Here is a 26,772-nt window from a genome sequence, read left to right on the forward strand (position 1 = left end):
GGACAGCACATGAGAGCCATGTTGTAATCCTAGCCAAGGCTGCCATCTCTGGGTGGTGTCAATTGGGAAACGGTGAAACCAAGTGAGTTCATGATAAACGAGTCCAAGTGTGACTGTAAGTCGGATTTGAAATATGTTTAAACAACATGTGTTATTGTCACACGGGAGCCAATTAGGGGCTAATGATTTCTCAACTGGGCCCATGTCCCATGAGCCCATTTTGTCAGTTGGCAAACGATTCAGTGTATCGACTGTACACCCAGCGTCGACAGTGAGTACTTTTATGTAAAAAATGAATGCATATTTATTTCATAAGTTTATTTTTAATGTAGAACAAACGAAAAAATGCTACAACACTGGTAAATTCATTTTTAATTCAATTTTAAATTAATTTAAATACAAATGTTTTTTTTGAAGTTTAAATAAAAAAATAAATTCCCACTTAAAGTATCAAAAATATTTTTTATTAAGCCTTATTAATTATTAAAAGTGAGGTATACATTTTATTAAAGCTATGATTAGCGTTTAATACAAATTAATGTTAGAATAATGTACAACTTTTATAAAGGATTGTTAAAATTATGTCTGATTAAGAAATAACGTTATTACGATAAAATTATATTTATTTATATTTTAACTATTTTAAATAATGTAATTTAGATTAACATTATTTCATTTGAGGGTTTATTTTAAGTCCCTATCTCCATAATTTTCTATGAGATGGTGTTGCAGAATCAGTTGTTGGCCATGTGTGGTACTGAACGTACGTGAGCTCTGAGATGGAGTAATTCACTATTGTTTCAGGTCCCATTTTAGCTGTAGCAAATTTAGTAGTGCAGTTTGTGAATAACAATGGGCTTACTCTTTTGTTGGTGGATGGATGGCATTACCTGAACCCCTCTCTAAACCTCCGTAAACCCCTCCTTGTGCTGCTTGAGCCAAGCTGTTTTAGAACCAGTTTTGCTCTTGTCTCACTTCCAGAAGCTTAATGCACATTCCTGGGACAGGAACAGTTGGCAGAACAAAGTACAGCCTTAAAACTACCTCTTTTGACTTGGCAATGCCAAATGGGGCTAACAGGATATCCTCCCATTCAAGTCCCAGTTGGAAGGAGAACCAGTTTTCACCCTATTATTAGTGAAAGATAGTCTCCTAGCTTGACTTTCCATGAATGATGCATAACCAATCCAAGGCACTCTGAATGTCAGTATGTCAAAATTGGGCTTGTGTACATCTGAAGATCAATCCAGTGCCGTGTGCAGCCAGCAGGAGATATTGAAAGCCTTCAAAGAAATATGTCTTAGTTCAAGTGGAAAGTGCAGAACGTGAAGGGTGGTGGTGATGTGATCCTAAAGTCAGAGTTTACAATGTTGTCTTGGCAGTACCATTCTGGATCTTTTGGAGCATGTATAGAAGAGGAAAATTATCCCAATGTGAAGTATGTTTCAATATGCTAGAAGTAAAATGACAAAGGTCTCTGGTACCCAGGGTGGAAAAATACGACCATATGTGATGCAGGATTTAGAAGGTAAAGAATGAGGAAATTGGTCACTGTATTTACCTGTGGCTCAAAGTAGTGATCAGCATCCACTAACAGATTGCTTAGGCCAGTGGAGAGGACTGATGAAGAGCAGGGCTCATACACATACACAGATGCATAATCAGCATATTCTAACCATAGAAACCCTACCAGCGATTATGCAGCATACTAGAGATTAGAGGATTTTAACTGAGTTTAAAATCTTACCGCAACCATTTCATTATAAAACGTAATGTTGTAATGTAGATTTTTTGCTCGTATTTACTAATGTAGGTATAGTATTACTCTGTGGGCAATGTTTTGTAGAGTTCCGGTATAGGACTTTAGGAGGTTAAGGTGATCTTTTATTAGGCTCTGAGAGTATGGCGATTAGGAAGAGAATGGATGTGGTTGTATGGTTGAGAGATGGCTGCAAACAGGAGGGATGGAGAAGAAGGAACTGGGGCTGCAATGATGGTGTAGTGGACAGGAGAATGAGGAAATGGGGTAATGAGTGTTGAAAGGTCATCAGAGTGCAGAAAGGTGGATTTAGGAGGGGTGCTCCCCATCTTCTTTACTTGGCTGATTGTGTGCAGTGATGGAAGATGGAACTGTAGTGGAGAAAGTTGAGTGCAAGTTTTAAATATAGGTGTAGGTAAAATGTGATGGCACTATCGGAGGAGCAGAAAGGAGTAGAGGAAGGAAAGAAGGAAGAGATTTTGGAATAAGGTATGAATGTAGAGTAGCAACAGACAATCAGGCACTTGTGTAATGTCCAGCGGTGAGGGTTGGGGGATTAGTGAAGGAGATATGAAGCTACAGGATAAGGAATGGGGTGAAATGAGAGTGGGTAACTAGAGGTTATAAACATAGTGATTTCACTTACTTGCAAGAAGGGAAAGGACATTTGGTTTGATTCTCGATGCAGACAGTGCTTCTAAAAATGCAGCAGAAATGAAGGGCCACCCAAGAGCAGCAGATGCACAACAGTTGGGGACAAAGTTGGGGACAAAGCTACCTGAAACGACCAGATGTTAACAGTCTACAAAGTCCACCCATGAGCATGGGAGGTGCAACCATATGGAAGATGTGGGCTCCTAAAGATTGTATTTATGTAAAGGTTTTATATAGAGGTAGCTGGACCCTGAGGTATCCGAGCTCTTTACATAATCAAGAGCAAGGAAATAATCAGTCACTAAGCATAAGACATGCAATAAACATTGTTCAAGTTACATAAAATATAAAACAAGGGAAGTATAGTTTTACAGAGCGTGAGGAGCACACAAGAATATATACGCAGAAACAATTGCATGGTCACGAAGGATGGAAATTACTGAAAAGAACTCCATGTACTGAGAGTAAATGGCGAAAGATAGCCCTCTATGGAAGACAACACTTCCTTAAAATAATTTAATGGTAAGAACCGGCCAAGGAATACCCAAGACACAAATACAAAAGTACTAAAAAAAAATACCAGGCTATTATGAGGACCACCCAGCATCAGTGGAGGTGCAACGCTGTTGAAGGCATAGCTTTAAAAGACCACCAGATATCAAGAATCTATGGGCAAAGGTGTCAACTTGTAGAACACTCATCTTTCTACCACAAACATTTATTAGTGAAAGGGGGCACACTCTTGATAAATGCAACTCTACTAAAATACAAGAAATTGCAACATTTACGCATCACATTTTACCACAGAAAACGGACCCCTATTTTGCAAAGTGGCTAGACCAGCTGGCACCTAGGTAAACAAGGCAAACCTGTATATTTGTGGAAACTAAAAACCTGGAGGAATCCAGAGTGGGGTGGCTTGCATGGCTCTCACCAGGTTCTGTCACCCAGAATGCCTTCCGAATATCAAATGTTGATAAGATACACACATTTTCCTTATATTCCTGTAATAAAGAGTGGTGGAATCTGTGAGGGTGAACAAAATTCCTACCACCCAGAATTCCTCAATTCTTCTGATAAAAATGGTACCTCACTTGGGTGGGTAGGCCTAGTGCCAGTGACAGGAAAGGAGCTAAAACACAACACCGACACATTATAGTTTACACTGAAAACGTAACCTTTTTTTTCAAAATATATAGCTGTAAATTTTGGGCCCTATCTGAGGCGGCTCCTGGGAAATCTATACATTTTGTAAAACCAGACATCTAGGGGAATTCAGTGTGGGTGACTTAACTGTCTTTCACCAGGTTTTCTCACCAGAATCCCTTTCAAATCTCATACTTTGACTAAAAACATACATTTTCATCACTTTTCTGTGATGGCAAGTTCTGGAATCTGTGGTAATCACAAATGTCATGCCACCTAGCATTCCCTCAGGTCTGATGATAAAATCTGTTAATCTCTTGTGTGGGTAGCCCTAGTGCCCGTGACAGGAAATGTCCAAAAACGCAACATAGACACATTATATTTTTCCACAGAAAAATGACTCTGGTTTGGAATGTGTGTACCTTTTCAAAGTTCCTACCACCCAGTACTCCACAAAGTCTCCCAATAAGAATGCTAGCTCACTTGTGTGGGTAGGCCTAATGCCCACAACAGGAAAACTCCTCAAGCGGAACATAGACACATTTCATTTTTGAACTAAAATTGGACCGTCTACTTTTTAGAAAGTTGTGGGTTTTGAGCATTCGCTCAGCTGGCACCTAGGGAAACCTAACAAACCTGTAATTTAAAAAAACTAGACAACCCGAGAAGTCCAAGGAGACATGGAATGCATGGCTCTCACTATGTAATTATGCCCAGAATTCCTGCAAACGTGAAACTTTGATAAAAAATACACATTTTCCTCATCTTTCAGCACCGAAAGTTCTGAAATCTGCGAGGAGCCACACATTTAATGCCACTTAGTTCCCATAAGTATCCTGATAAGAAAGTTGCCTCACTTGCGGATATCCTCCGCCAGCCTGGCGGAGGATATCCGCACGACATCTATTGCCCAATTCCCGCCCGCCATATTAGGATGGCGGAGGGGACTGTGGCAGTGTGAAACACCGCCTGCCTGTTTTCCGCCCCGGTCGCCTTGCGGCCGGGGCGGAAAATGATTAATATGGAGGCGGTGTCTGTCAGACGCCATATTACAATGAGCTTTTGATGATGCCGCCACGGCAGGGGCCCCTTGCAGCCCCCTGGGAGTCCGTGGCTTGCGGGGTGCACATGGGGGTACCTATGGTACCCCCCCACATTTCTAAGTGCAACATGGCAGGCACCACGCGGTGCCTGTCATGTCGCGCTTAGAAAAGCACAACTTGCACTTTTACCATTGCGGCGGGCGGAGATTTCTGCGGAATGGTACATATACAGGATGTGCCCGCCTGTGTGGCGGGCGCATCCTAATGCCCTGATCAAAACCCCCGCCCATATGGTGGGCGGTCCCAGGTCCCGGTATGATGGCGGGCGGACTCAGTCCGCCCGTCATCATAATGACCCCCTAAATGCCTTAAAGCTCTACATTGAGGGATAAGCAATAGAGGTAGCTGAAGTATTTGGGGCCATGCTGTAGCCCCATCCATGCAAACCTTGGGACCACTGACATTTTTGAAAACTAGACAATCAGGATAGTCTAGGGTGGTGTACCTTGTGTGTAATTTCCAATCATGGGAGTTAGGGCCCACCACAAAAAATGCATTCCATTTTGATGTAGAGACATGTGGAAAGTTTCACTGACAGAATATCAATGTAAAAAAATACAGATTTAAAAAATATTGTTGAAAAAATATAGAATCCAAAAATATCGACTCCCTATACTTAAAAAGGTAAGTACAAAAATATCCCCCAAAAATATCGATTTAAAACATGTAGTTGTACAAAATATCGATTTTTATAGATATATAAAATAAAATAATAAATATTAAATATGATAAATAATAAAATTATTTTAATAACATAAAGTGGATTTAATATACACTGGATAGCGGAGGGATAACAATTACTATTACCACTTCAGTGAGTGCGACAGTAGTCAGAGTGTTGGATAGTGGAGGGGTAAAAATTACTATTCCCACTCCAGTGAGTGAAACAGTAGGGAAAGTGTTGTTTAGCGGAAGGGTAAAAATGACTATTCCCACTCCGGTGAGTGCAACAGTAGGGAAAGTGTTGGATAGCGGAGGAGTAAAAATTACTATTCCCACTTCAGTGAGTGTAACAGTAGGGAAAGTGTTGGATAGCGGAGGGGGAAGAATTACTATTCCCACTCCAGTGAGTGCAACAGTAGGGAAAGTGTTGGTTAGAGGAGGGGTAAAAATGACTATTCCCACTCCCCTCAGAGTAACAGTAGGGAAATTGTTGGATTCCGGAGGGTTAAAAATGGCTATTCCCACTCCAGTGAGTGTAACAGTAGGGAAAGTGTTGGAAAGCAGAGGGGTAAAAATTACTATTGCCACTCCAATGAGTGCAACAATAGGGAAAGTGTTGGATAGCGGAGGGGTAAAAATTACTATTCACACTCCAGTGACTACAGCAGTAGAGAAAGTGTTGGATAGTGGCGGGATAAAATTTCCTATCCCACTCCAAAGAGTGCAAAAGTAGGGAAAGTGTTGGGTTGCGGAGGGATGACAATTAATATTCTCACACCAGTCAGTTCAAAATTAAAAATATATAAAATATTAACAATAACAAAAATATTTGAAAAACATAATAAATAAAAAAAAATATAAATATGTTAAAAATTAAAATACAAATATATTTAACCTCTTCGCTGCAAGGCCTCCCCGTGATAAGCCTTTTTTTTTTGGCCATTTGGTGTGGTTCACGCTTAGGCCCCTGTAACTTTTTGACCACATAAGGTATCCACGCCAAATGTGCGTCCTTTTGTTCTAACATCATGGGAATTTTAAATGTACCCAGGGTTTTTTTGATGCCCCTGGAGGGGACCCAGACATTAACCAAAATAAAGCTACATTTTATTTGGGGAGGGGGGGACAAGTGCTGCTGATGAAAGTGGCTGTTTTTATCCTTGCAAATGGTATCAACAAATGTTTTGTGGTGCTGAAATCACCATCTTCCCAGATTTCAGGGACTGACATACTTTTGGAAGAAAACCAAAATTTCTTACACAGTTCTGGCATTTTACTGTGACATAGCCTATTTCTGCTATTTTCTATGCTTTCAACTTCCTTCCAGTTAATGGTAGACATGGGTATGAAAGCAATAATTGATCCTGGAAAGCTATACATTTTTTCATAGAAACTAACATTTGAAAATAGGAAAAATTGAAACTGAGTTGAAATAAAAAGCCATTTGTGCCAACGTTTTCACCTGTAACTTTTTTTAAATATGATACATTTTTTAAAGCAATATACTGTGACATCAGCTGGACCCTTCTGGTTGTGGGGCTATATAGAACGTGTAGGTTCACCAATTACCTGACGAACCCAGAACTTAGCAGCGTCTTGTAATGTTTTTGTATTGTGTACCAGGTATACAGCAATTCATTCAGAAAAATATAACCATTGTAAAATAGGAAAAATTGAAACTGAGTTGAAATAAAAAGCCATTTGTGCCAACGTTTTCACCTGTAACTTTTTTTAAATATGATACATTTTTTAAAGCAATATACTGTGACATCAGCTGGACCCTTCTGGTTGTGGGGCTATATAGAACTTGTAGGTTCATCAATTACCTGACAAACCCAGAACTTAGCAGCGTCTTGCAATGTTTTTGTATTGTGTACCAGGTATACAGCAATTCATTCAGAAAAATATAACCATTGTAAAATCGGCTGAAAGACAGCTATGTATTTCTGAAATGGGAATAAAATACAAAGTTTGTAAACAGTAGCTATTTGCACATCCTAGAAAGTGTGGGTACCCATACTACTAGGGAGAGGTGTGGCGCTGCAGCCAGGGCGACTTGCGCTGGAATCTGGGGATTACGGTTCGATCCTCGGCTTCGGCGGCAGGTTAGCCCAGCACCATGTGAATCTTCCCGACTGCCCTCAGCGCCTAGAGACCCTTACAGGTGATTGTGCGCTTTACAAATGTGGATTATTATTATTATTATTATTATTATTATTACTATGTGAATTATAGGACATTTTTCAAAGTGACTTTTTTTAAACATTGTCTTACATTTGGAAGGCAGAAATCAATAGGTAATACCAGTTGCTCTACAATTCTGTATTCCTCTTAGTCTCCCAATAAAAATAGTACCTCGTGTGTATGGGTAGGCCTAGTGCACACGACAGGAAATGGCCCAAAACGCAACATGGACACACAACATTTTTACAGTGAAAACTGACCCTTTTTTAAAAGTGGCTAGCTGTGGATTTTAAACCCTAGTTCTGCTGACACCCAGGGAAACCTAGCAAATCTACACATTTATGAAAACTAGACCCCCAGGGGAGTCCAGGATAGGATGACTTGTCTGGCTCTCACCAGGTTCTGTCACCCAGATTCCCTTGCAAACCTCAAACTTTGTATAAAAAAACACATTTTCTTCACATTTCTGTGATGGGATGTTCTGCAATCTGCGTAGATGAACAAAATTCCACCCACCCCGCAGTCTCCAAAGTCTTCTGATAAAAATGGTGCCTCCCTTGTGTGACCAGGTCTAGTGCCTGCAACAGTAAATGGCCCAAAACGCAACATGGACACACAACATTTTTACAGTGAAAGTGACCCCTTTTTTGCAAAGTGCCTAGCTGTAGATTTTGAAACCTAGCTCTGCCTGCACCTGGGGAAATCTAGCAGCCAATATATTTCTGAAAACTAGACACCCAGGGGAATCCAGAATGGGGCGATTTGTCTGGCTCTCATCAGGTTCTGTTACCCCAAATCCCTTCCAAACCTCAAACTTTGCAAAAAAAAATAATTTTCCTCCCATTTCTGTGACGGACAATTCTGGAACCTGCATGGATCCACAAAATTCCCCCCACGCTGCATTACCCAAAGTCTTCTGATAAAAATAGTACCTCACTTGTGTGGGTAGGCCTCGTGCCCCCGACAGGAAACAGACCAAAATGCAACATGGACACACCACATTTTTAGAGTAAAAACTGACCCTTTTTTACAAAGTGTCTAACTGTACATTTTTAACCCTAGCCCTGCCGGCACCTAGGGAAACCTAGCAAACCTATACATTTTTCAAAACTAGATACCCACAGAAATACAGGATGGGGTGACTTGTTTGACTTTCACCATGTCCTGGTACCCAGAATGCCTTGCAAACCTCAAACTTTGTAAAAAAACATTTTCCCCACATTTCTGTGAATGAAAGTTCTGGAATCTGTGTGTGTGGGCAGATGATGGTTATTGCCCATTTGCCTCCTGGCGGGGCGGGAAGTCTTTTTCTTCTTTGGGGGATTAGGGTCGGGAGGACATTGGCATGCCCATTCTGGGCAGCCCCCCATCTGCTGGCCTATAAAAAAAAGAATCCCTGGCATCTAGGGTGCTTTCTGCCCTTCCGGGGGACAGATTGGGAGCACCTGCCCCCATATGCCCCGGATGGGCAGAAAGACTGTCTGTGTCAAGATTTTATGGGGGGAGAAAAGGCTTTTGCCCAAAGGGAAGCTTCCCCTGCCCTGGTGGCTAGTGGGAGGAACCCTGCTTGGGTATCGCCCTCCTGGGGCGAACGCCAAGCTGGGATCCAGCAGGTAAGGGTACCATTAGAAAGGGGAGATTCTCCCCTTTCCAAAGATACCTCTCCCAAGTGTTTCGGTGCTCGGGGGGCTGAGATAGCCCCACAAGTACCAAAACATTGGAACGGAAACTAGGTTTCAGTTTCGTTTTCAATGTAATGTCAACAGCACACTATGCGCGCGATCGTCATTACATTGAAAATAAGAAAAACGACTCGGGAGGTTGGAGAAGCTCTTCCCCACCTCCCGAGGCCCCCCCAAAAAAGGAAATCCCTCTCCTATTTGCAGCAGAGGGATTTAGTGCGCCTGTGCACATGATGGAATGGTTCCGTTATGAGCACGGGAGCACTGGTGCTCATGATGGAACCATTCCATCATGAGCACCGAAAGGGTTAATATAAAAATTTCTACAAAAAACATATTATAATGTTAAATACATATGACTAACACCTACAAATATTATATTGAGTAAAATAAAAAATAGTTTTCAAACAAATACATATTTTTTATTAGAAACCTTTTACTTTGTACTTTTTTTATTTCCTACCCTATAACACCACACAATTCACAACCCACCTCTAAATTATAAAAAAGTACTTCCATAATTAACATAATTAATTACCAAATAAAGAAATATTATTAATTAAAAAACAAATTAAAACTACTAAAAACAAATTAACTTCTCACACTTTACCCCTATAATCCCCACAACCCACAGCTAAAATGTAACTGTAAAAAAATTAATTACAGAATTAAAACTTATTTACAATCAAAAAACTAATAGTATTTAACAACTAATTATAAAGTAAGTAACATTCATTTACTCTCCACCCTTTGCCCCATAAAAGTAAATCTCACACGCAAAAACATATAAACAAATACCTAATTAATTAATTAACAACTAATTATTAATTAGTTAATTAAACGTACATTAATTCCCCCCTTCACCCCTATAAACCCTACAAACCGCAACTAAAATTAATTCCACAATTTCCATAATTAATTCACAATCAATTCATTAATATAAATGAACAACTAACTATTAATCAATTAAACATAAATTACTTCCCATCCTTTAGCCCCATAAACCCCACAGCCTGCACATAAAATTATTTCACAATTTCCATAAAAATGTTTTAATCAATTCATTAATATAATATAACAACAAATTATTAATTCATCAAAAATGACCTCCCACCCTTTACCCCTATAATCCCTAATACCCCACACCTAAAAAAATTACACAATTTCCATAATTATTTACAAATTAATTAATATTAATTAAAAAACTATTAATAATTAATTACAAATAAATTGTTCCCCACAATTAATACTATAAAATCTCAATTAAATAAATATTAATAAATACAAAATAATCATTAATTTATTATAATTAAATCACTTCCCACCATATTCCCCTATAAACCAATAACCCGCTATGGAAGTAAACAACGCAAAATTTAATTAAAATGAAATTGATAACAACTAAAAATGTAACACATATATTAAAATACATAAACAATACTTATACCCAAAAAATATATCACATACCTTTAAAATATAAACTAAAATACATAACACTAATTTGATATTTTAAACAACTATGGGGGTCCCGCCATCCTATCGGTGATTGGGACCGGCCGCCATAAGGGTGGGGGTCCCGTGGGGGGCATTAGGATGCGCCCGCAACTGCGGCTGGCGCATCCTGCATTTTTAGCATTGTGGCGGGCGGTGCTCTCAGCACCACCCGCCACAATGCTAAAAATGCACGGTGCCTGCTGCTTTCTTTATGCAAATGCAGGGGGGTACTACAGGTACCCCCCGTGTGCACCCCCACCCCTCCTTCACTCTGGGGGCCCACAGGGGGCCCCCAAAGTGAAGACCGCATGCCTTTCCATGGCGGCATCACTGCCACTGAAAGGCATCTAAAGAAGCCCATGTTAATATGGATGGCGGTGTCTGATAGACATGGCCACCATATTAAACCTATTCGCTTGCGACCGGGGAGGAAAAGCAGCAGACGGTCTTTCCGTCCGCCGCGGTCCCCCCGCCATCCTAATATGGCGGGGGGGTCATTTAGGTGAGGATGGCAGGCGGATTGCCCCCACCAGGCCATCGGTGGCTACCGCCTGCCTGGCGGGGGCAATTCGCCCGCCATCCTAATGACCCCCTATATTTTTGCAAACGATATTAAAGACTATTATATTTTTTTAAACAATATTTCTTACATTAAATTCGATATTCTTGACCACGATGTACTTGCTGTCGATATTTCTGTGTCACGATATTTCCAACTTGATAATTGTGTAAGTCAACATTTCAAACTCAACATTCTGTCTCCATAACATGTGTTAATGTTGGGTGGGTGGGCAATTTGTGGTTTGCAGCCTATTTTAGAAATACGTATCAAAAAATTTAAATAAAGGAGTAATCCTAGTAATTTATGCAACATTTTGAGTTTTCCAGGGTTATACCACCATGGACACCTGTGGGTGTTCAGGTGTCGAAAAAACGAGGGGTTGTTATTGAACTTTCAGAGTAAAATACCACTCATACAGGTCCCTCCTGAAGGGCTACCTTGAAAGAAAAAATAGTAATCATGGTCTCAGAATATTGAATCCAAGTCTACTCAAGGTGAGCTATAAAGTAGCAACAAGATACTAACCACTTTATATGTCATTCACGCACCACCCTCACACCACACACAAGACTTTCAAACTGCCAGCTATAGGGCCAATCCAACACCCCAGTTCAGTCACATCAATATACGACCACCTTTCAAGGGCCCTTCACATTCAAACCCCACAGGACTGAATTCTCAACCAAACAAACTCTCACTCAGTCATTAGCCAACTCGCATACAAACACATCATAAGCTAACCTCTATACACATATTGCCTGACATGTTAACTGCTAATACTTCAAAAATCTTTAAATATGAAAAAAGAGTTTCACAATTCTTTTTACTACCTGTCAAGATTCCTCCTCCGTCAATATCAGTACTTTGTACACACTATTTTTCTATACGCACCTCCCTGAGGATTGACCGTGTATTTCTGACAATGGTTGAGCCTTATTCACCCTGCAACTTCCAGTTTGTAGCTTTTGTTTGATCACTCGAATGCATGTGGACTATCTTCATGGATCAACACCATGTCACAGTATCTACAATGAGACTCTTAATTTTTATGGCTGTGTATAATTGTATACTATTAGAACATGCATTGCTAAGAGCGTAATTACTTTGTTTCATTAATGTTTCTTTCACTTACAGTGCCCCTGAGGAAGGGACTACATGTCCCAAAATGCATCGGGCCATCTTTTAACCATTGTGGTCTTCGATGGATTTTTGTCAATTGTTGTATAGTTAAATTATGTTTATGAAACGCAATGTTTAATGTATTAAGTCATGAAGGAATTACTTTATTGTTCTTAAGTTAAGCATATGCAGATTTTTTTGAATCAAAGAAAGTAAAAGATACATAATCATTGAGAATTAAAAAATGATGAATAATTAGTTTATGTAAGCAGGTCACTGTATCATTTTGATAAATGTTGTTATAAGAAAGTTTAATTTGACACATTCAAGCTGTGCACTAGGCCAGGTTGTGACAGCGTGTCTCGCACCTTCATTATATGAAGCAGGACATATATGCCACCCATACAGGTAGCCTGTATTACAGAGTTTGCTGTAATGTATTGTGTGTTTGTAAAGTGCAATATAATTAGGGAGGGTATTCTGTCACCAGCCCAGGAGCAGTCATGGCTTATTTATGGATTCACCTGGTTAAAATCAAAGTGCCCCAGCTTTGTGCAGACTTGTAATAATTTTAGAGACCACGCATATGTGAAGGGGCAGGTCCATGCACCCTTTCTAAGCAAATTAGGTGAAGTTACTATTCCCTTTTCTGGTGCTGCATATGCACAGGATGTGTGTGAGTATGAGTCCTGATGAGCAAAGTGTCTGGGCGGTTTCTGAAAACTGATGCGGTATTGAGGTATATTGAGCCAGTCTGACTAAGGCTTTGAATGTGTGTGTCTGGGGTTTGAAAAGGGATGTTGATAGGGAGCAAGTGAGGCTGTTTGAGGTACAGAGTGTGTGTGAGTGTTGTGTGAGGTTGAGGGAGGAGTCTATCTGCTGCATTCTGTATGGTTTGGAGTCATCTGCTTACTTGAGTGAGGCAGAAATTCAGCATCGGGGTGAGTACGGCGCCAATGGGGTTGAGACTGTTGGTGAAGATTGAGTGATGGCATGTGTTATCTATACTACCTTGAGCATCTGCTTTCTACCTACATGATATCCCTGTGAAAGCACACATATCCTAAGCTTTTCCTACTTCTTATAATCTCTGTCCCCTTCAAAGTCCTCACTAATAAAGTATGCTTGGCAAGTGAACATTTACTAACGCCTTTGCTGGCTTTTTCAATTTCCAGTGCCTGTAGTGCTCTCATTGTCCTGAATCAAACTCCTTCCACTATGTGAATGTAAGTTGGGGGTTTTGGAGACTACCTTACAAGGCACAAAGTCCTTAAACTGAGTGAGCATATCTAGGTTTGAATCTAGGGAAGACTGCCTAAGTTCCCTATAGAACACTTCAAAAACTAGCTAAGGCTACTCTTGGCAAGGAGGCTTATTGGCCGTCTAACCATTATGCAAAGTGTGGTGACTAAAATGCACTTTTCATTTTGCAAACAGAACACCTACCACATTTGGATGATGGATTAAAGTGTTGAGCAAGCCTTGGGCAAGTCTATTATTTCCTCAACTAGAGAAAAATAAATTCTACTGCTGCTTGCCAAGTTAACTAGTGGCCCATGGAAGATGCCACCCAAATCGTGCATGTAGACCAGTAGCACTGCAGGCTTGTTTTGTGCACTAACCCCATTTTGAACTTAAAACCCAAGAATGTCATCCGCTCCTCAAATGAAGTGGGAGTCCACCAGTGTGCCCTAGAATGAGGTCCTAGATAGAGTGCCTCCAAGCTCCCTCAGAAATTGTTCTACATGCAAATTTGTTTGCTGCACAATTTATTAAAGTAAGACAACATCCAGAAAGAGATGGATGTAATCAGCTGGCAAAAAATAGCTGTATGGACTTTACACCCAGCGTCAACAGTGAACATTTTTATGTTAAATATTAATGTGCATTTATTTCATGCATTTATTTTAAATGTAGAACAGAGTGAGCAATACTGCATTACTGGTAACTTAATTTTAAATTACATTTTGAATTAATTTAAACAAACAACATTTATTTTTCCGAAGTTTAAATTTAAAAATAAATTCCCACCTAAGGTGACAAAAATATTTTTCATTAAGCATCAATACTTGTTAAAAGTGAGGTAAACATTTTATTCAAGCTAATATGATTAGATTTTCATCAAAATTAATGTTAGAATTATTTATAACTTTTATAAAAAATTGTAAAAACAATTTATAATTAAGAAAGAACTTAATTGACATAAAAGGATATTTTAACTACTTTAAATAATGTAATTTAATTGAACATTATTTCCTTTGAGGTTTTATTTTAAGTCCCCACCTTCATCATGTTCTGTGCGATGGTGTTGCAGAACCAGAGGTTGACCATTTGTTGTGCTTAAATTACTTGAGTTCTGGGCTGGTGTAATGCACTAGCTTCAGGTCCCATTTTAGCTGTAGTAACTTTAGTTGTGCCGTTTATGAATAGCAATGGACTTACTTTTTTGTGGGTGGGTGCATGTCATTACCTGAACTCCTCCCTATGCTTCTGTAAACCCCTCCTTGTGTTTCTTGAGCAAGGGATGTCTTATAACCAGTTTTGCGACTCATCTCACCTCCAAAGGCTTATTGCTCATTCCTGGGACAGGAACAGTTGCCATTACAAAGGAAAATCCTAACAGTACCTCTTTTGACTAGGCAATGCCAAATGGGGCTATCAGGATATCCTCCTTTTCATTTCCATGGCCCTCCTAGACCATCAAGGACAGTTTTGCGACTTATCTCACCTCCAGAGGCTTAATGCTCATTCCTGGGACAGGAACAGTTGCCATTACAAAGGAAATACTAACACTACCTCTTTTGACTTGGCAATTCCAAATGGGGCTATCAGGATATCCTCCTTTTCATTTCCATGGCCCTCCTAGACCATTAGGACAAGTCACAGTTGGAAGGAGAGCCAGTTTTGACTTTATATTTACTGAAAGAGAGTCTCTTAGCTTTGTTTTCCATGAATGATAAGTAACCAATCAAAGGCACTCTGAATATCAGGATGTCAAAAGTGGGCTAGTCTATACCTGAAGATCAATCCAATGTCATGTACAGCCAGCAGGAGATACCATGGTCATGCTACAAGGGGATAGTGCAGAGCTTAAAGGGTGATGCGATCTTAGAGGCAGTGTTTACAATGTTGTCCTGGCATTAGAATTATCGATCTTTTGGAGCATGCATAGAAGAGGAAAATCCTCCCAATGTGAAATATGTTTGTATATGCTAGAAGGAAAATAATCAAGGTCTCTGGTACCCAGGGTGTAAAACAGATGGCAATATGTGATGCAGGATTTAGAAGGTAAAGAATGAGGAATGTAGTCACTATATTTATCTGTGGCTCAAAGTAATGGTCAGAATCCATTCTAACTACCAGATAGCTCTCGTCACTGGAGAGGGCTGGAGATAATCAAGGTTCCTGGGGCCATAGAACTTTAGTGGAGCACAGTTTCACCTTAAGGGATCTCTGGTTATGATTAATGAATCTTATTATGGTAACTCAAAATCCCCAAATCCACTGCTTTCAGAGAAAGGCCCAGGGAGTGCAGGTCTTTGGAATTTTCAAGTTTTACTGCAATCGGCTTATTGTCAGTCTAATTGCAGGTAGAGAGGTTCAAGGATCTAATGAGCTTCAAAAGTCAATTCTTAAGGCTCATTGGAATTAAATGTGAAAGGGATAGTTGTGTAAGGTGGAATCAATGTATTTGATTATTAAGCAAGATAGGACGAAAAACAATCTTCAGTGGTACCTTGATTCCAAGATTACTAGAAATTGGGTTTCTAGTTGGCTAGGGTATGCACCTTGGCCTGGCAGAACCTACCACTTTACTCAGGGCAAGGGAGTTACAAGCTGAAGCTAACCCCTGCTCAACCCCTTGGCAGCTTGGCAGAGCAGTCAGGCTTCTCCCAGAGGCAATGTGTAAAGTGTTTGAGCAACACACTCCTACAGCAGTGACACACTAGGCACACCACAAAAGAGACTCTATACAAGGAAATATAAAAATATCCTTTGTATTATCCACTAAAACACATTAGATCACATATAATACTGTGCCACTAGGCCCTTGTCATGACTTCACAGGGATTACATAATGACTACGCCAATCGGGCCACTGTCATAAACATCAGAGTTAGGTTGACCAGTAACTACTGGAAGGATTATACTGAGCATAAAACACTATCCAAATTCATCATCCACAGTGCACCATAGTAACCACCTGTAGCGGGCACATATTAGAAAAAGCATTAGGTATAAACATTAACAGCAATGCACTATAGCAGCAATTTGTAAAGTGCACATATCTGAAACCTCCTGCCAACAGTATACCTATCGTCACAGATATTCACATCAGTGGGTAATCAGTAGTATGCAGAAAAGGTTGCCCCTGTGTAGTCGTCTGGACTACCACAGAGAATGTGCTAATGTACCCCGTCTTGGGCTCACCCCGCAAAGCCCCTTCCAAAAGTGAGGGATCTTAGGTTATGTGCCCTTCAGACAGCTGCACCTGATACTGTGGCGCAACTGCTGACACTGGTCTTGTGTGCCCACGGCGTGGGCAAAATGGTTCTAGTTCAAACAGGCCCACTATTGGGGCAATCCCCTCTCAGGAGACCTTCCCCGTTCCCCAAGCCTCCACTGACCTGGCGGCTCAACAGGTGTCTTACGGCCTCCGTGGAGCCAGGCTCTCCTGCCCTGACTCTCTGGTCTGTGGTTGCCCGCAACCAGATGGTGCAGCTGCCACGCGGTGGGGAGGAAGCCGACCTAAGGACCATGGGGCAGAGTCTCAATCTGCTCCTTCTGCGCTGCAGGGCCTCCTTCACTGGAGAGGTGGGGCTGCCTCTTTCCACAGAGCAAAGTCTCCATCAGCTTTGCTCTTCCCTGCTTGAACTTTCACGGCAGTGGCCCACTCACAACCAGGCTCAGCCACACCTTGCTTCCGGTTGCTACTCTCTTCTTTCGGGGAGCCCCGCCCACAGCCAGATTCAGCCTCTGCCTGGCTTCTGGTTGCTTCGGTGCGGACCCATGTGGATCCCTCTGTCTCTGCTCTCAGGACCAACTAAGCTAACCCCTGGGGACGCCCTAGTTGTCCGCAGCCAGAACCGGGTCCCAGTCCATCCAGGGTTCTCAGTTCCTTGCCATCTCACAGAGTTGGGGGCGGTAGCACCAGTTATATAGTTTCCTTGTTCAACTCTACCACTCATCAGTGCAGTGCTACTATGCCACTGTGCCTCAACGCAGGGTCTGCACCCTTAGGCTGACCAGGGGTCACAGGCGAGGCTCTCCTCCCTCTGTGACTGTCGGCCTTGCGCTAATCTCCCAACCCTTGCCCATCGGACAGTGCACAAAGATAACATGAAGCGGTGTCACCATGCATTCCTGGGAGCTCTACCCTCAGAGCTGGCCCCTGACAAACTACTTCTCCCACTGGGGGCTGCCTCGCCCCTCTCACCCCTCCATCTGGGCTTCCGTACCTTCCACTCAGGAGTGGTTCAGTCAGACACCAGAATTCCTGAATGGAAGGTGTGGAAGCCAAGATGGAGGCGTGAGAGGGGGAGGCCACTGTCTCCCCCTTGTGTAGCATTCTGGCCTACCACAGAGAATGCTGTAATGTACTCAGGCCCAACCTGGGTTCGCCCCAAATTACCCCTTCCAAAAGTGAGGCCTTCCAGGATATGTGCTTCTCTGGCAGATGTCCACGATCCTGTGGTACAGCTGCTGATACAGATCGTGTGTGCCCACGGAGGGAGCAAAATGGCTCTAGGCTAAACAGGCCCGCTGTCAAAGGAAATCCCCTCTGAGGAGACCTTCCCCGTTCCCCAAGTCTCCAATGACCTAGCAGCTCTACGGGTGTCTTACAGGCTCCGTGGGGACAGGGCCTCCCACCCTGACTCTCTGTTCCGTGGCTGCCTGCAACCACATGGTGCAGCTACCACGCGTTGAGGAGGCAGGCAACCGGAAGACAAAGGGGTGGAGTCTCCGTTAGCTCCTTCAGTGCTGCAGGGCCTCCCTCACTCGGGAGGCAGGACAGACCTATCTCCATGGAGCAAAGTCTACATTGGCTTTGTTCATCCCCGCTTGACCATTGAAGGCAGTGGGCCCCGCCCACAACCAGGCTGAGCCACGCCTGGCTTCCGGTTTCTTCAGGACGGTGCTGCTGCCGTGGGTGGGCATTCAGCCGTGTTCTGCTTTAGAGGCACTTTGGAGGTTTCCCCGCCCACAAGGGAAAAACAATGGTTGCAGTGCATTTGCCCTAGGTGCTGAATGTGACGAAGGAAGCACCTTCCATTGCTCCACTCGCGCTGCTGATGAACACCACTCACAGGGTGGAAAAGCACAGCGCTCACCCAGCGCTGCTTTGATTTATCCAAGGCCAGATGCACATTCCTGGTATATCCCAGTAAACAGGGCCCAGGCAGGCCAGCACACCGGGTCTTTTTTTAGCAGAGCAGCAGTCCCTTCAGCTGCCCAATGGGCAGCAGGTTCACTTCCACAAGTAGGGTGTACCAGATGGTGGTTCCTACTGTTGCATAGCAGTCCTTTTCTTCTGTTCTTCCAGTTCCACAAACATGGGGTCACAGCTCCAGTACTTATAGTCAAAATGTCATTGTTCGAGGGACACTTCAAACCTATTGAAGTACACAACACCCACATGCACATTATAAGCCCCAGCCCCAGACTCACCACAGGGGGGTGGAGCCAGAATTGTGGAAGGCAGGCACAACCTATTAAGGTGCAGGTGCTTCTCCTTCCACCACTCCAAATGCAGACCAGACCTTTTCACGTGCAAGGGACAACTCCTCCTGTTACTCTAAATTCAGCCAAGGTCTATTCAGCTTAGCTCTGAGTCACCCAGGAAAGGCAGGACACCCCTCAACCCCCTTGTGACTGGCTGGAGTGAATGCACATCCCCTCTCCCCTATCAGTCAAACCCAGACCGTCAATACACATCCAGGCAGGGAACAAAGACACATGCAAACAGAAATGCCCACTTCTAAGAGTGGTACAAAAGGGGGTGGTAATGGACGGAGCATCTGAACTAATCAAACACTCACACCCACTCAAAAGATCTGGGTTTAATCCATCACCGTTCTTTAGCCCACTCAGCCACCCCAGTTCAGACATGGCTATATGCAAATCAGTCTGACCCTGTGCCTCATGGGAGCAGTCCAGCCCGAACTGCCAAGCCATGCCTTCCCTGGACCGGAAGCAAGCTTCCGAGGACCGGTTTCTGGCATTACAGCCGTCTTCAGCCCGGCTTGCTTGAATCCAGTGGCAAAGTGAGCAAGGGACTCACGTCTGAGCATACCCTGCCACACTTATGGCGGCCTTTTGTACCGCTTTTGACCGCCATAAGTGTGGCGGGGTATGCTCAGACGTGAGTCCCTTGCTTTTGACTGGGTGTGAGTGTTTGATTGATTCAGATGCTCAGTCCATCACCACCCCCTTTTGTACCACTTCTAAGAGTGGCATTTCTAAAATAGTAATAATACAGCTGCTTCCACCAATAAGCAGGATTCATCACTACTATTCCAAACATGACAAACATGGTCACACTACCCCCTCAGATCAGAAATTACCACTGAAGCACATATCAGGGAATCCCTGATATGTGCCTGATAAAGGTAGCAGTTAATGGTGTCTCTGGCTGTGATAACTGCTAAGATGAAGGTGGGGATGTTCTTGAACAGTTAGAAAGGACAAGGGCCTCCTGATGAGCCATGTCTATCCCTGGCTCTGATGAGCTATTTGATATCGTTGGAGAAGAGCGGTTGAATGCCTGCAGTCTTGTGTTATCTGTTCATTGTGGAAAGTACTATGGTGCTAGTTTTCAAGACTTTGGCTTTGGAAATAAAGACAACCACCAGTGTGGCAGAGGTTTTTAGAGGAAATGTGCTAGTTGAGGTGCCTTCAGATTTTATAACACAGTAGTTGTTTTGTATGTGTCTCATTGGCACGTTGTTTCTGGAAAATGTATTGCGTGGCTGTCTTTCACTTTCTTAATATTAGCTTCATATATTCTTCAGCATTGTAGGAAGTGGAGCTTATCTCTGATATTATACATTTTATTCCAGGGTCTATTAAGGGCTCTGATTTCTTATTTTACTTTCCTTACATTTTTGGAGAACCTAATAATTTTATGTCTGTTTCATCAAATGGTGTAGACCTTTGGTAGTGTAACTTTATCAAAGCTGAAAGTCAGGATCTTTATCTTTTAAAAGTTCAAACCCCTCACTAGAGGTCCAAAACACCCATAATTTATTCCAAATGAAAATTCGGTGCAGCTATGGAATATTAAGACCGCAGCGGTGGTGTGTTTACCTGTCAACGTAATACATACACAGGTACATCGTCAGCATTTTCCAACTATAGAAACTCTACCAGCAATTATGCAGGGCACTAGAGAGTAGAGGATTATATCTGAGATTAAAATCATACTACATACCACTCCATTATAAATCTTAGTTGTGCCTATTTTTTGCAACTATTTACTAATGTAGTTATAGTACTACTCTGTCAGCAAAGCTTGGTAGATTGCAGGTATAGGAATTTAGGAGGTTAATGTGCGAGTTTATCAGGCTCGCAGAGTATGGTGATTGGGAAGAGAATAGATGTGGTGGTATGGTTAAGAGATGGTTGCAAACAGGGGGGGGCTGTAATTATGGTATAGTGGACAGGAGAATTAGGAAATGGGGTAATGTGTTTTGAAAGGTCATCAGAGGGTGAGGTAACGTGAATTGTGGAGGGGTTCTCCCCATCTTGATTTCTCGGCTTATTGTATGGGGTGATGGAAGATGGTACTGTAGTGGAGAAAGTTGAGTGTGAGTTTGGAATACAGGTGTAAGTAAAATGTGACAGTGCTATTTGAAGAATTGAAAGGAGTAGAGGAAGGAAGAAAGGAAGGAATGAAGAGATTTTTGCATAAGGTATTAAGGGAGAGTAGGGGCAGACAAACAGGCACTTTTGTAGTGTTCAGCGGTGAGGGGTGGGGAATTAATGAAGGAGAGGGGAAGCATGTGGTTAACAGAGTGGAATAGGGAGCGAATAGATAAGGAATTAGGTGAAATGGGATTGGGTTGCTAGAGGTTATAAATATAGTGATTTCTCCAACTTGCAAGAAGAGAAAGGACACCTTGAATGATTCTCAGATCAGACAGTGCTTCCAAACAAACCAACAGAATTGAAGGGCCGCCCAAGAGCAGCAGAGGTACAACAGTTGGGGACAAAGTTTGGGACGAAGGTTCCTGAAACAACCAGATTTTAACAATCTACGAAGTACAGCCATGAGCATGGGAGGTGTAACCATGTGGAAGATGTGCGTTCTTAACCGCATCGCCGCGGCGGCTTTTCCCGCTGTGCGCTGCATTTTTAAAAATCCCGCGTAACGTGACAAAGCCAGCTCGTCATCCGCGCAGCGCAGGTAACGCCCATGACGAGCTGGCTTTGTCATTAGCGTCGAAGGGGTTAAAGAACTCCAGATATTAAGAGTGAATGGCGAAAGATAGCAACTTATGAAAAACAAAGCTTCCTGAAAATCACTAGATGTTAAGAACCGACCAACGAATACCAAAGATACAAAAACAAAAGTTCTCAAAAACACCAGACTATAATGAGGATCACCCAGCAGCAGTGGAGGTGCAACCTTATGAAGACACAGCTTCCAAAAGACCACCAGATATCTACGGGCAAAGCTGTCAACTTGCAGACCACTCATCTTTGTCACCACAAACATTTATTAGTTAGAGGGGGGACCCTGGTAACAAATACAACTCGTCTGAGCATGCAGCGTTCTGAAAATACCAATATTTTATTAGCCTCTGCGCTCATGCAAGCACTGGGTGTAGCCCAATGTAAAAAAAGGCTCACTACAATCCCCCAGTTATTGCGAATCTAGCGGGCACACATTGAAGGTCCAGCATGTGGACTGCTGTTTTTCTTTATGAATCCCCAATAGTGTCAAATATATAAGAATTGTTTGTTCATGGGGGGAAAGGAGAAAGGCTATGGTGACAGGAGGCACGGGTCAGACCCTATACTCGTATCAGAGCATAACAGAGTCAAACAGGCATTTCACCACAGGAAATCACCATTTATTTTGCAGCTTTTAACCCTTACACCTCGTGCTGGGCATCGTCAGCGAGTGCAGTGTGAAATGAGGTAGTGGTAGAAGGTGGAGGTGAGGCCTGGTTAAAATGGCAGCTCCTGACTCACAAGATCAGCTAGGGGAAGGGACCAACCTGACTAGCCCCTTCAATGCAAAATGCGCTGCAGTTATCAAACATATAAAATGGCAAATCATAACATGTTTTTGGTGGGAGATACACACAATTACCTCAACATGATAATGAACAAATGTTGTGTTAAAGGATCATGGGGGATTGGGCAGTTGCCATGGATCTAGGCCCTAGGACAGTATTTTTAGTTGGTCAGTATGTGATGTTCATGCGGACAGTCACTGCATTGACTGGGATTGAGAGCAAGTGAGTCGTACCTCGGCTCAACACCTTCAGCTCTCTTGTGACTGTCGGCCACCCCTCCCCCCTCTTTTTTTGCACCATGAACCCAGCCGTGGATGAGATGTTCCCTGAGGATGCAGGTCCCTATATGGATTTAGATGAGGGAGTACTGGACTTTTGATGGACTTTGCCTTCAATGAAAAAGCAGTTCATTCGGATTTCTTCAATGAATTTGAAGACCCTTATGATGATGATGATGATATCCAGTGGCCTAGTTCGTGCAATGATCAATATGAATGTCTGGCATAATATCGACAGACAGAATATCGAAATACAAAAATATCAGCACAAAAATATCGACATCAAAAATATCGGAGTCATATCTTCATAAAGGTAAGTACAAAAATATCGAAAAAATAATATCGTAGTACAAAAAGATCGAAATTAAAAATATCGTTTTTTTAAATGTATTATTAATAATGTAAAAATAATTTTAAAATACATATAATTTTACAAATATTAAATAAATATATTAAAACAAAATTAAAACTAATACATATAGATTTAAAATAAATAAAACACTTAATAATTTAATGTAATTTTTTTTAAATTTCATTTAATTGATTTAATGTAAATTTATTTTATTTTTACCCTGTACGCCTGTACCCCAAAAACCCAAAACTGACCCTGAACCCTAAAAATATCCCTGTACCCCAAAAACCCAAAACTGACCCTGAACCCTAAAAATATCCCTGTACCCCAAAAACCCAAAACTGACCCTGAACCCTAAAAATACCCCTTTACCCAAAAACTGAAAACTGACCCTGAACCCTAAAAATACCCCTTTACCTAAGAACTGAAAACTGACCCTGAACCCTAAAAATACCCCTTTACCCAAAAACTGAAAACTGACCCTGAACCCTAAAAATACCCCTTTACCCAAAAACTGAAAACTGACCCTGAACCCTAAAAATACCCCTGTACCCAAGAACTGAAAACTGACCCTGAACCCTAAAAATACCCCTTAACCCAAAAACTGAAAACTGACCCTGAACCCTAAAAATACCCCTTTACCCAAAAACTGAAAACTGACCCTGAACCCTAAAAATACCCCTTTACCCAAAAACTGAAAACTGACCCTGAACCCTAAAAATACTCCTTTACCCAAAATTAATTAATATTATTTAATTACCAATTAATTAATAATTAACAATAACAATAAAGTAAATATATTAGCACATTAGCTGTAAATAATTTAATGTAATAATTAATATTATTTTTCCCAATTAATTAATTAAGAATAACAAAAAATTATATATAAAAAAATTACTCAAATTAATGTAATTAACTAATTAATATTAAATAATTACCAACTAATTAATAATTAAAAATATGTACAAAATTAGATTAATTAATTAACTAATTAATATACATTAATTACCAATTAATTATTAATTAAAATGTGTACAAACATATATTAATTAATTAATTATTATTAAATTACTTCCCACCCTATTCCCCTATAAACCCATAACCCGCTACAGAACATATTTATCAAGTAATCAATTAATTAAAATTAATTAAAAATTAATTCTCAATTAATTAATTAATAATTCCTACTAATTAATAATTAATTGAACATAATTAAATTACTTCCCACCCTATTCCCCTATAAACCCACAACCCGCTACAGTAGTAAAAGACAATATTTAATTAAATTACATTAAAAATGAATAATAAAACATAATAAATACAATATAATATACACTAAATTTATTTAAAAATTGATATTAGTAACATCGAAGTTATTTATTTCGATATTATTGACATCGATATTTAAAACTTCGATATTACTGATATCATACTAATATCGATATTAAGACTGTCGATATTACTTACCTTCGATATTTTGTCCCATCGATATTTAAACATCGATATAATTGTATATCGAAATTTAAAACTCGATATTTTGTCTGTGTACCGATCAATAGTGTTCCAGAAATGTGATATACTGCCATGAATGTTAGGTTTTGTTGGTCACTTGGCCTCAGATGGGCACGTTTTGTCTCTGCTTAGTAAGTCCCAAAAATTCTTTTTGCTAACACCCTCCCATTAAAACTTCTCGTGGGTGCTTCCTCTGGTTGACGTGTCTGGCTTATGTAAAATAAATAAGAACTTCAACTTAATTTTTTTTTTTAAAGAGAGCAAGCGAGGCACAGGCCAGAGGACGAGACATTTCTCTCTTCATCCCATCAGTCTAGGATCTGGTGAATTGTGCTTCGAAGGGGCGAAGGACATCAGTCCCATCATACTCTGATTACCCCCTACCACTTCAATAGGCAGCTGAGGTCGACCCTCGCCTTTCAAGTCACCATTCCTAGGTTCAAAAGAGAAAGAAGTGGAGGAAGAATGTTCTCAACAAATGCAGCAAGGCTCTGGAACTCCCTTCCACTTTCCATCCGTTCGGAACCTAACATCTTGCCTTTTCGGAAAAAATTAAAAACCTTCTTCTTCAACAGATAACCTCGACCCGCCTCACCCTTCTGTATTTCAGCTACAGCGCTAGGACGCCTGCGGGTAACTATCGCGCTATATAAAAATCTATTCCATTCCATTCCATTCCATGTTGCCCAAAAGTGGGAAGGGACTGACTTGATTAGTTCTTTCAAAGTATACAGAGCATACAGAGAAAAACAATGCACAAACTAAGAAAAAGCTAAATTACTAAACGTTTTAGTGGGAAAACAGACGTAAGTTTCTCATTAAGCCTAACACACCAGGGTTTGCCAGGTGGATTTAGTAGAAATGGGCTGTTTTGGTGGGTCTAGGCAACCAGGAAGTCCCTTTAGAAAGAGAGGTCATCATGCCTCAAGAGGCCAGCACTGTGAGTGGTGGCAGGATTCCTTGAGTGTTCAGAATCACGAAGAAGGTGCCAGCCACGGCCTGCAGTGGGAGTACCTGCAGGGCGGTGACATGGGGAGGGGGAGGGGCAGGGTGGGGTGTAGTAATGTATGGATTACGGAGTTTTACAGGTAAGCAAACATTTAAATAAATAAAACAAATTTCGTTGCGCGCACTGCATCGCATTTGGGGATGCAGCACACTCAACGAAATTCGTTTTATTTATTTAAATGTTTACTTACCTGGGAAGCTCCGTAATCCATACATTACTAGCCCCACCCTGCCCCTCCCCCTCCCCACGTCACCGCCCTGCAGGTACTCCCACTGCCGGCCGCGGTTGACATCCTCCCTTGAAAGATGATGGCTGAGGAGAGGCTAGGCAGTGCGGAGAGAGCTGGGCAATGCGGAGGGAGTGGAGAAGGGCATGTAACAGAAGGAGATGGGGACTGACCTAATATAAAAGGAGATAAAAGAATGTGAATCCCTGTCAAACACCATATTATCAGTTCAAGGTGTGAATAGAAACACTCCACCAGTGTCTTCCTGATGCATAAAATATACATTACAGACTACACAAACCTGCATAAAAATGGCACAAAAGTGCATTTGTGCTATATTGTACTTTTCGTGAATATGGGTGTTGGGGCAATGTCTGTTTGTCAGGAGATATAGGCAGAGAGGGAGGGATTGTTTGTGTGTGGAAATTCCACTTATATCACACATTCGTGGAAGACCGTATTAGGCTTGCACCACGTCTCCTTTGGATTGCAGTGTGGGGGAATTTAAATACTCAATTTAATAGGTAGATCATCTCTGACTGCTTGGCAAGTGATTTGGGCATAAGGTCCCATGGTTAATTTATATTAGAAGCACTACTTTAAGTCTGGGAAGGCCGGAGATGTTCTCATCACTGCACTTGCTGAAAACAAAAAGAGAGGCCAGCTGGGCTAAGAAGGAGTTTATGAGACATGTATCTGTCGCAAAACAGGGTACGAAACTCCAGAAACCATCTTTGAGACTCTATGTCATGTTTAGGACATGTCAGGGTAGTGAACCTTATCTC

At 41.6% G+C, this 26,772-nt stretch overlaps 1 protein-coding gene and 1 pseudogene across 2 annotated transcripts in view; both read left to right on the plus strand.

The window, feature by feature from the left end:
* The window catches only part of LOC147711521 (neuromedin-U receptor 1-like), a 217,114-nt gene that overhangs the window by 19,468 nt on the left and 170,874 nt on the right, over nucleotides 1-26,772 (plus strand). The gene's annotated exons all lie outside the window — the stretch shown is intronic.
* LOC147711522 (COP9 signalosome complex subunit 9 pseudogene) lies at nucleotides 22,909-23,117 on the plus strand (annotated as a pseudogene). The gene has a single exon (XR_015295584.1). The product of XR_015295584.1 is annotated as a COP9 signalosome complex subunit 9 pseudogene (transcript).

This window comes from Lissotriton vulgaris, chromosome 5 (genome assembly GCF_964263255.1).
Source record: "Lissotriton vulgaris chromosome 5, aLisVul1.2, whole genome shotgun sequence".
In the NCBI taxonomy this organism is placed as follows: domain Eukaryota; kingdom Metazoa; phylum Chordata; class Amphibia; order Caudata; family Salamandridae; genus Lissotriton; species Lissotriton vulgaris.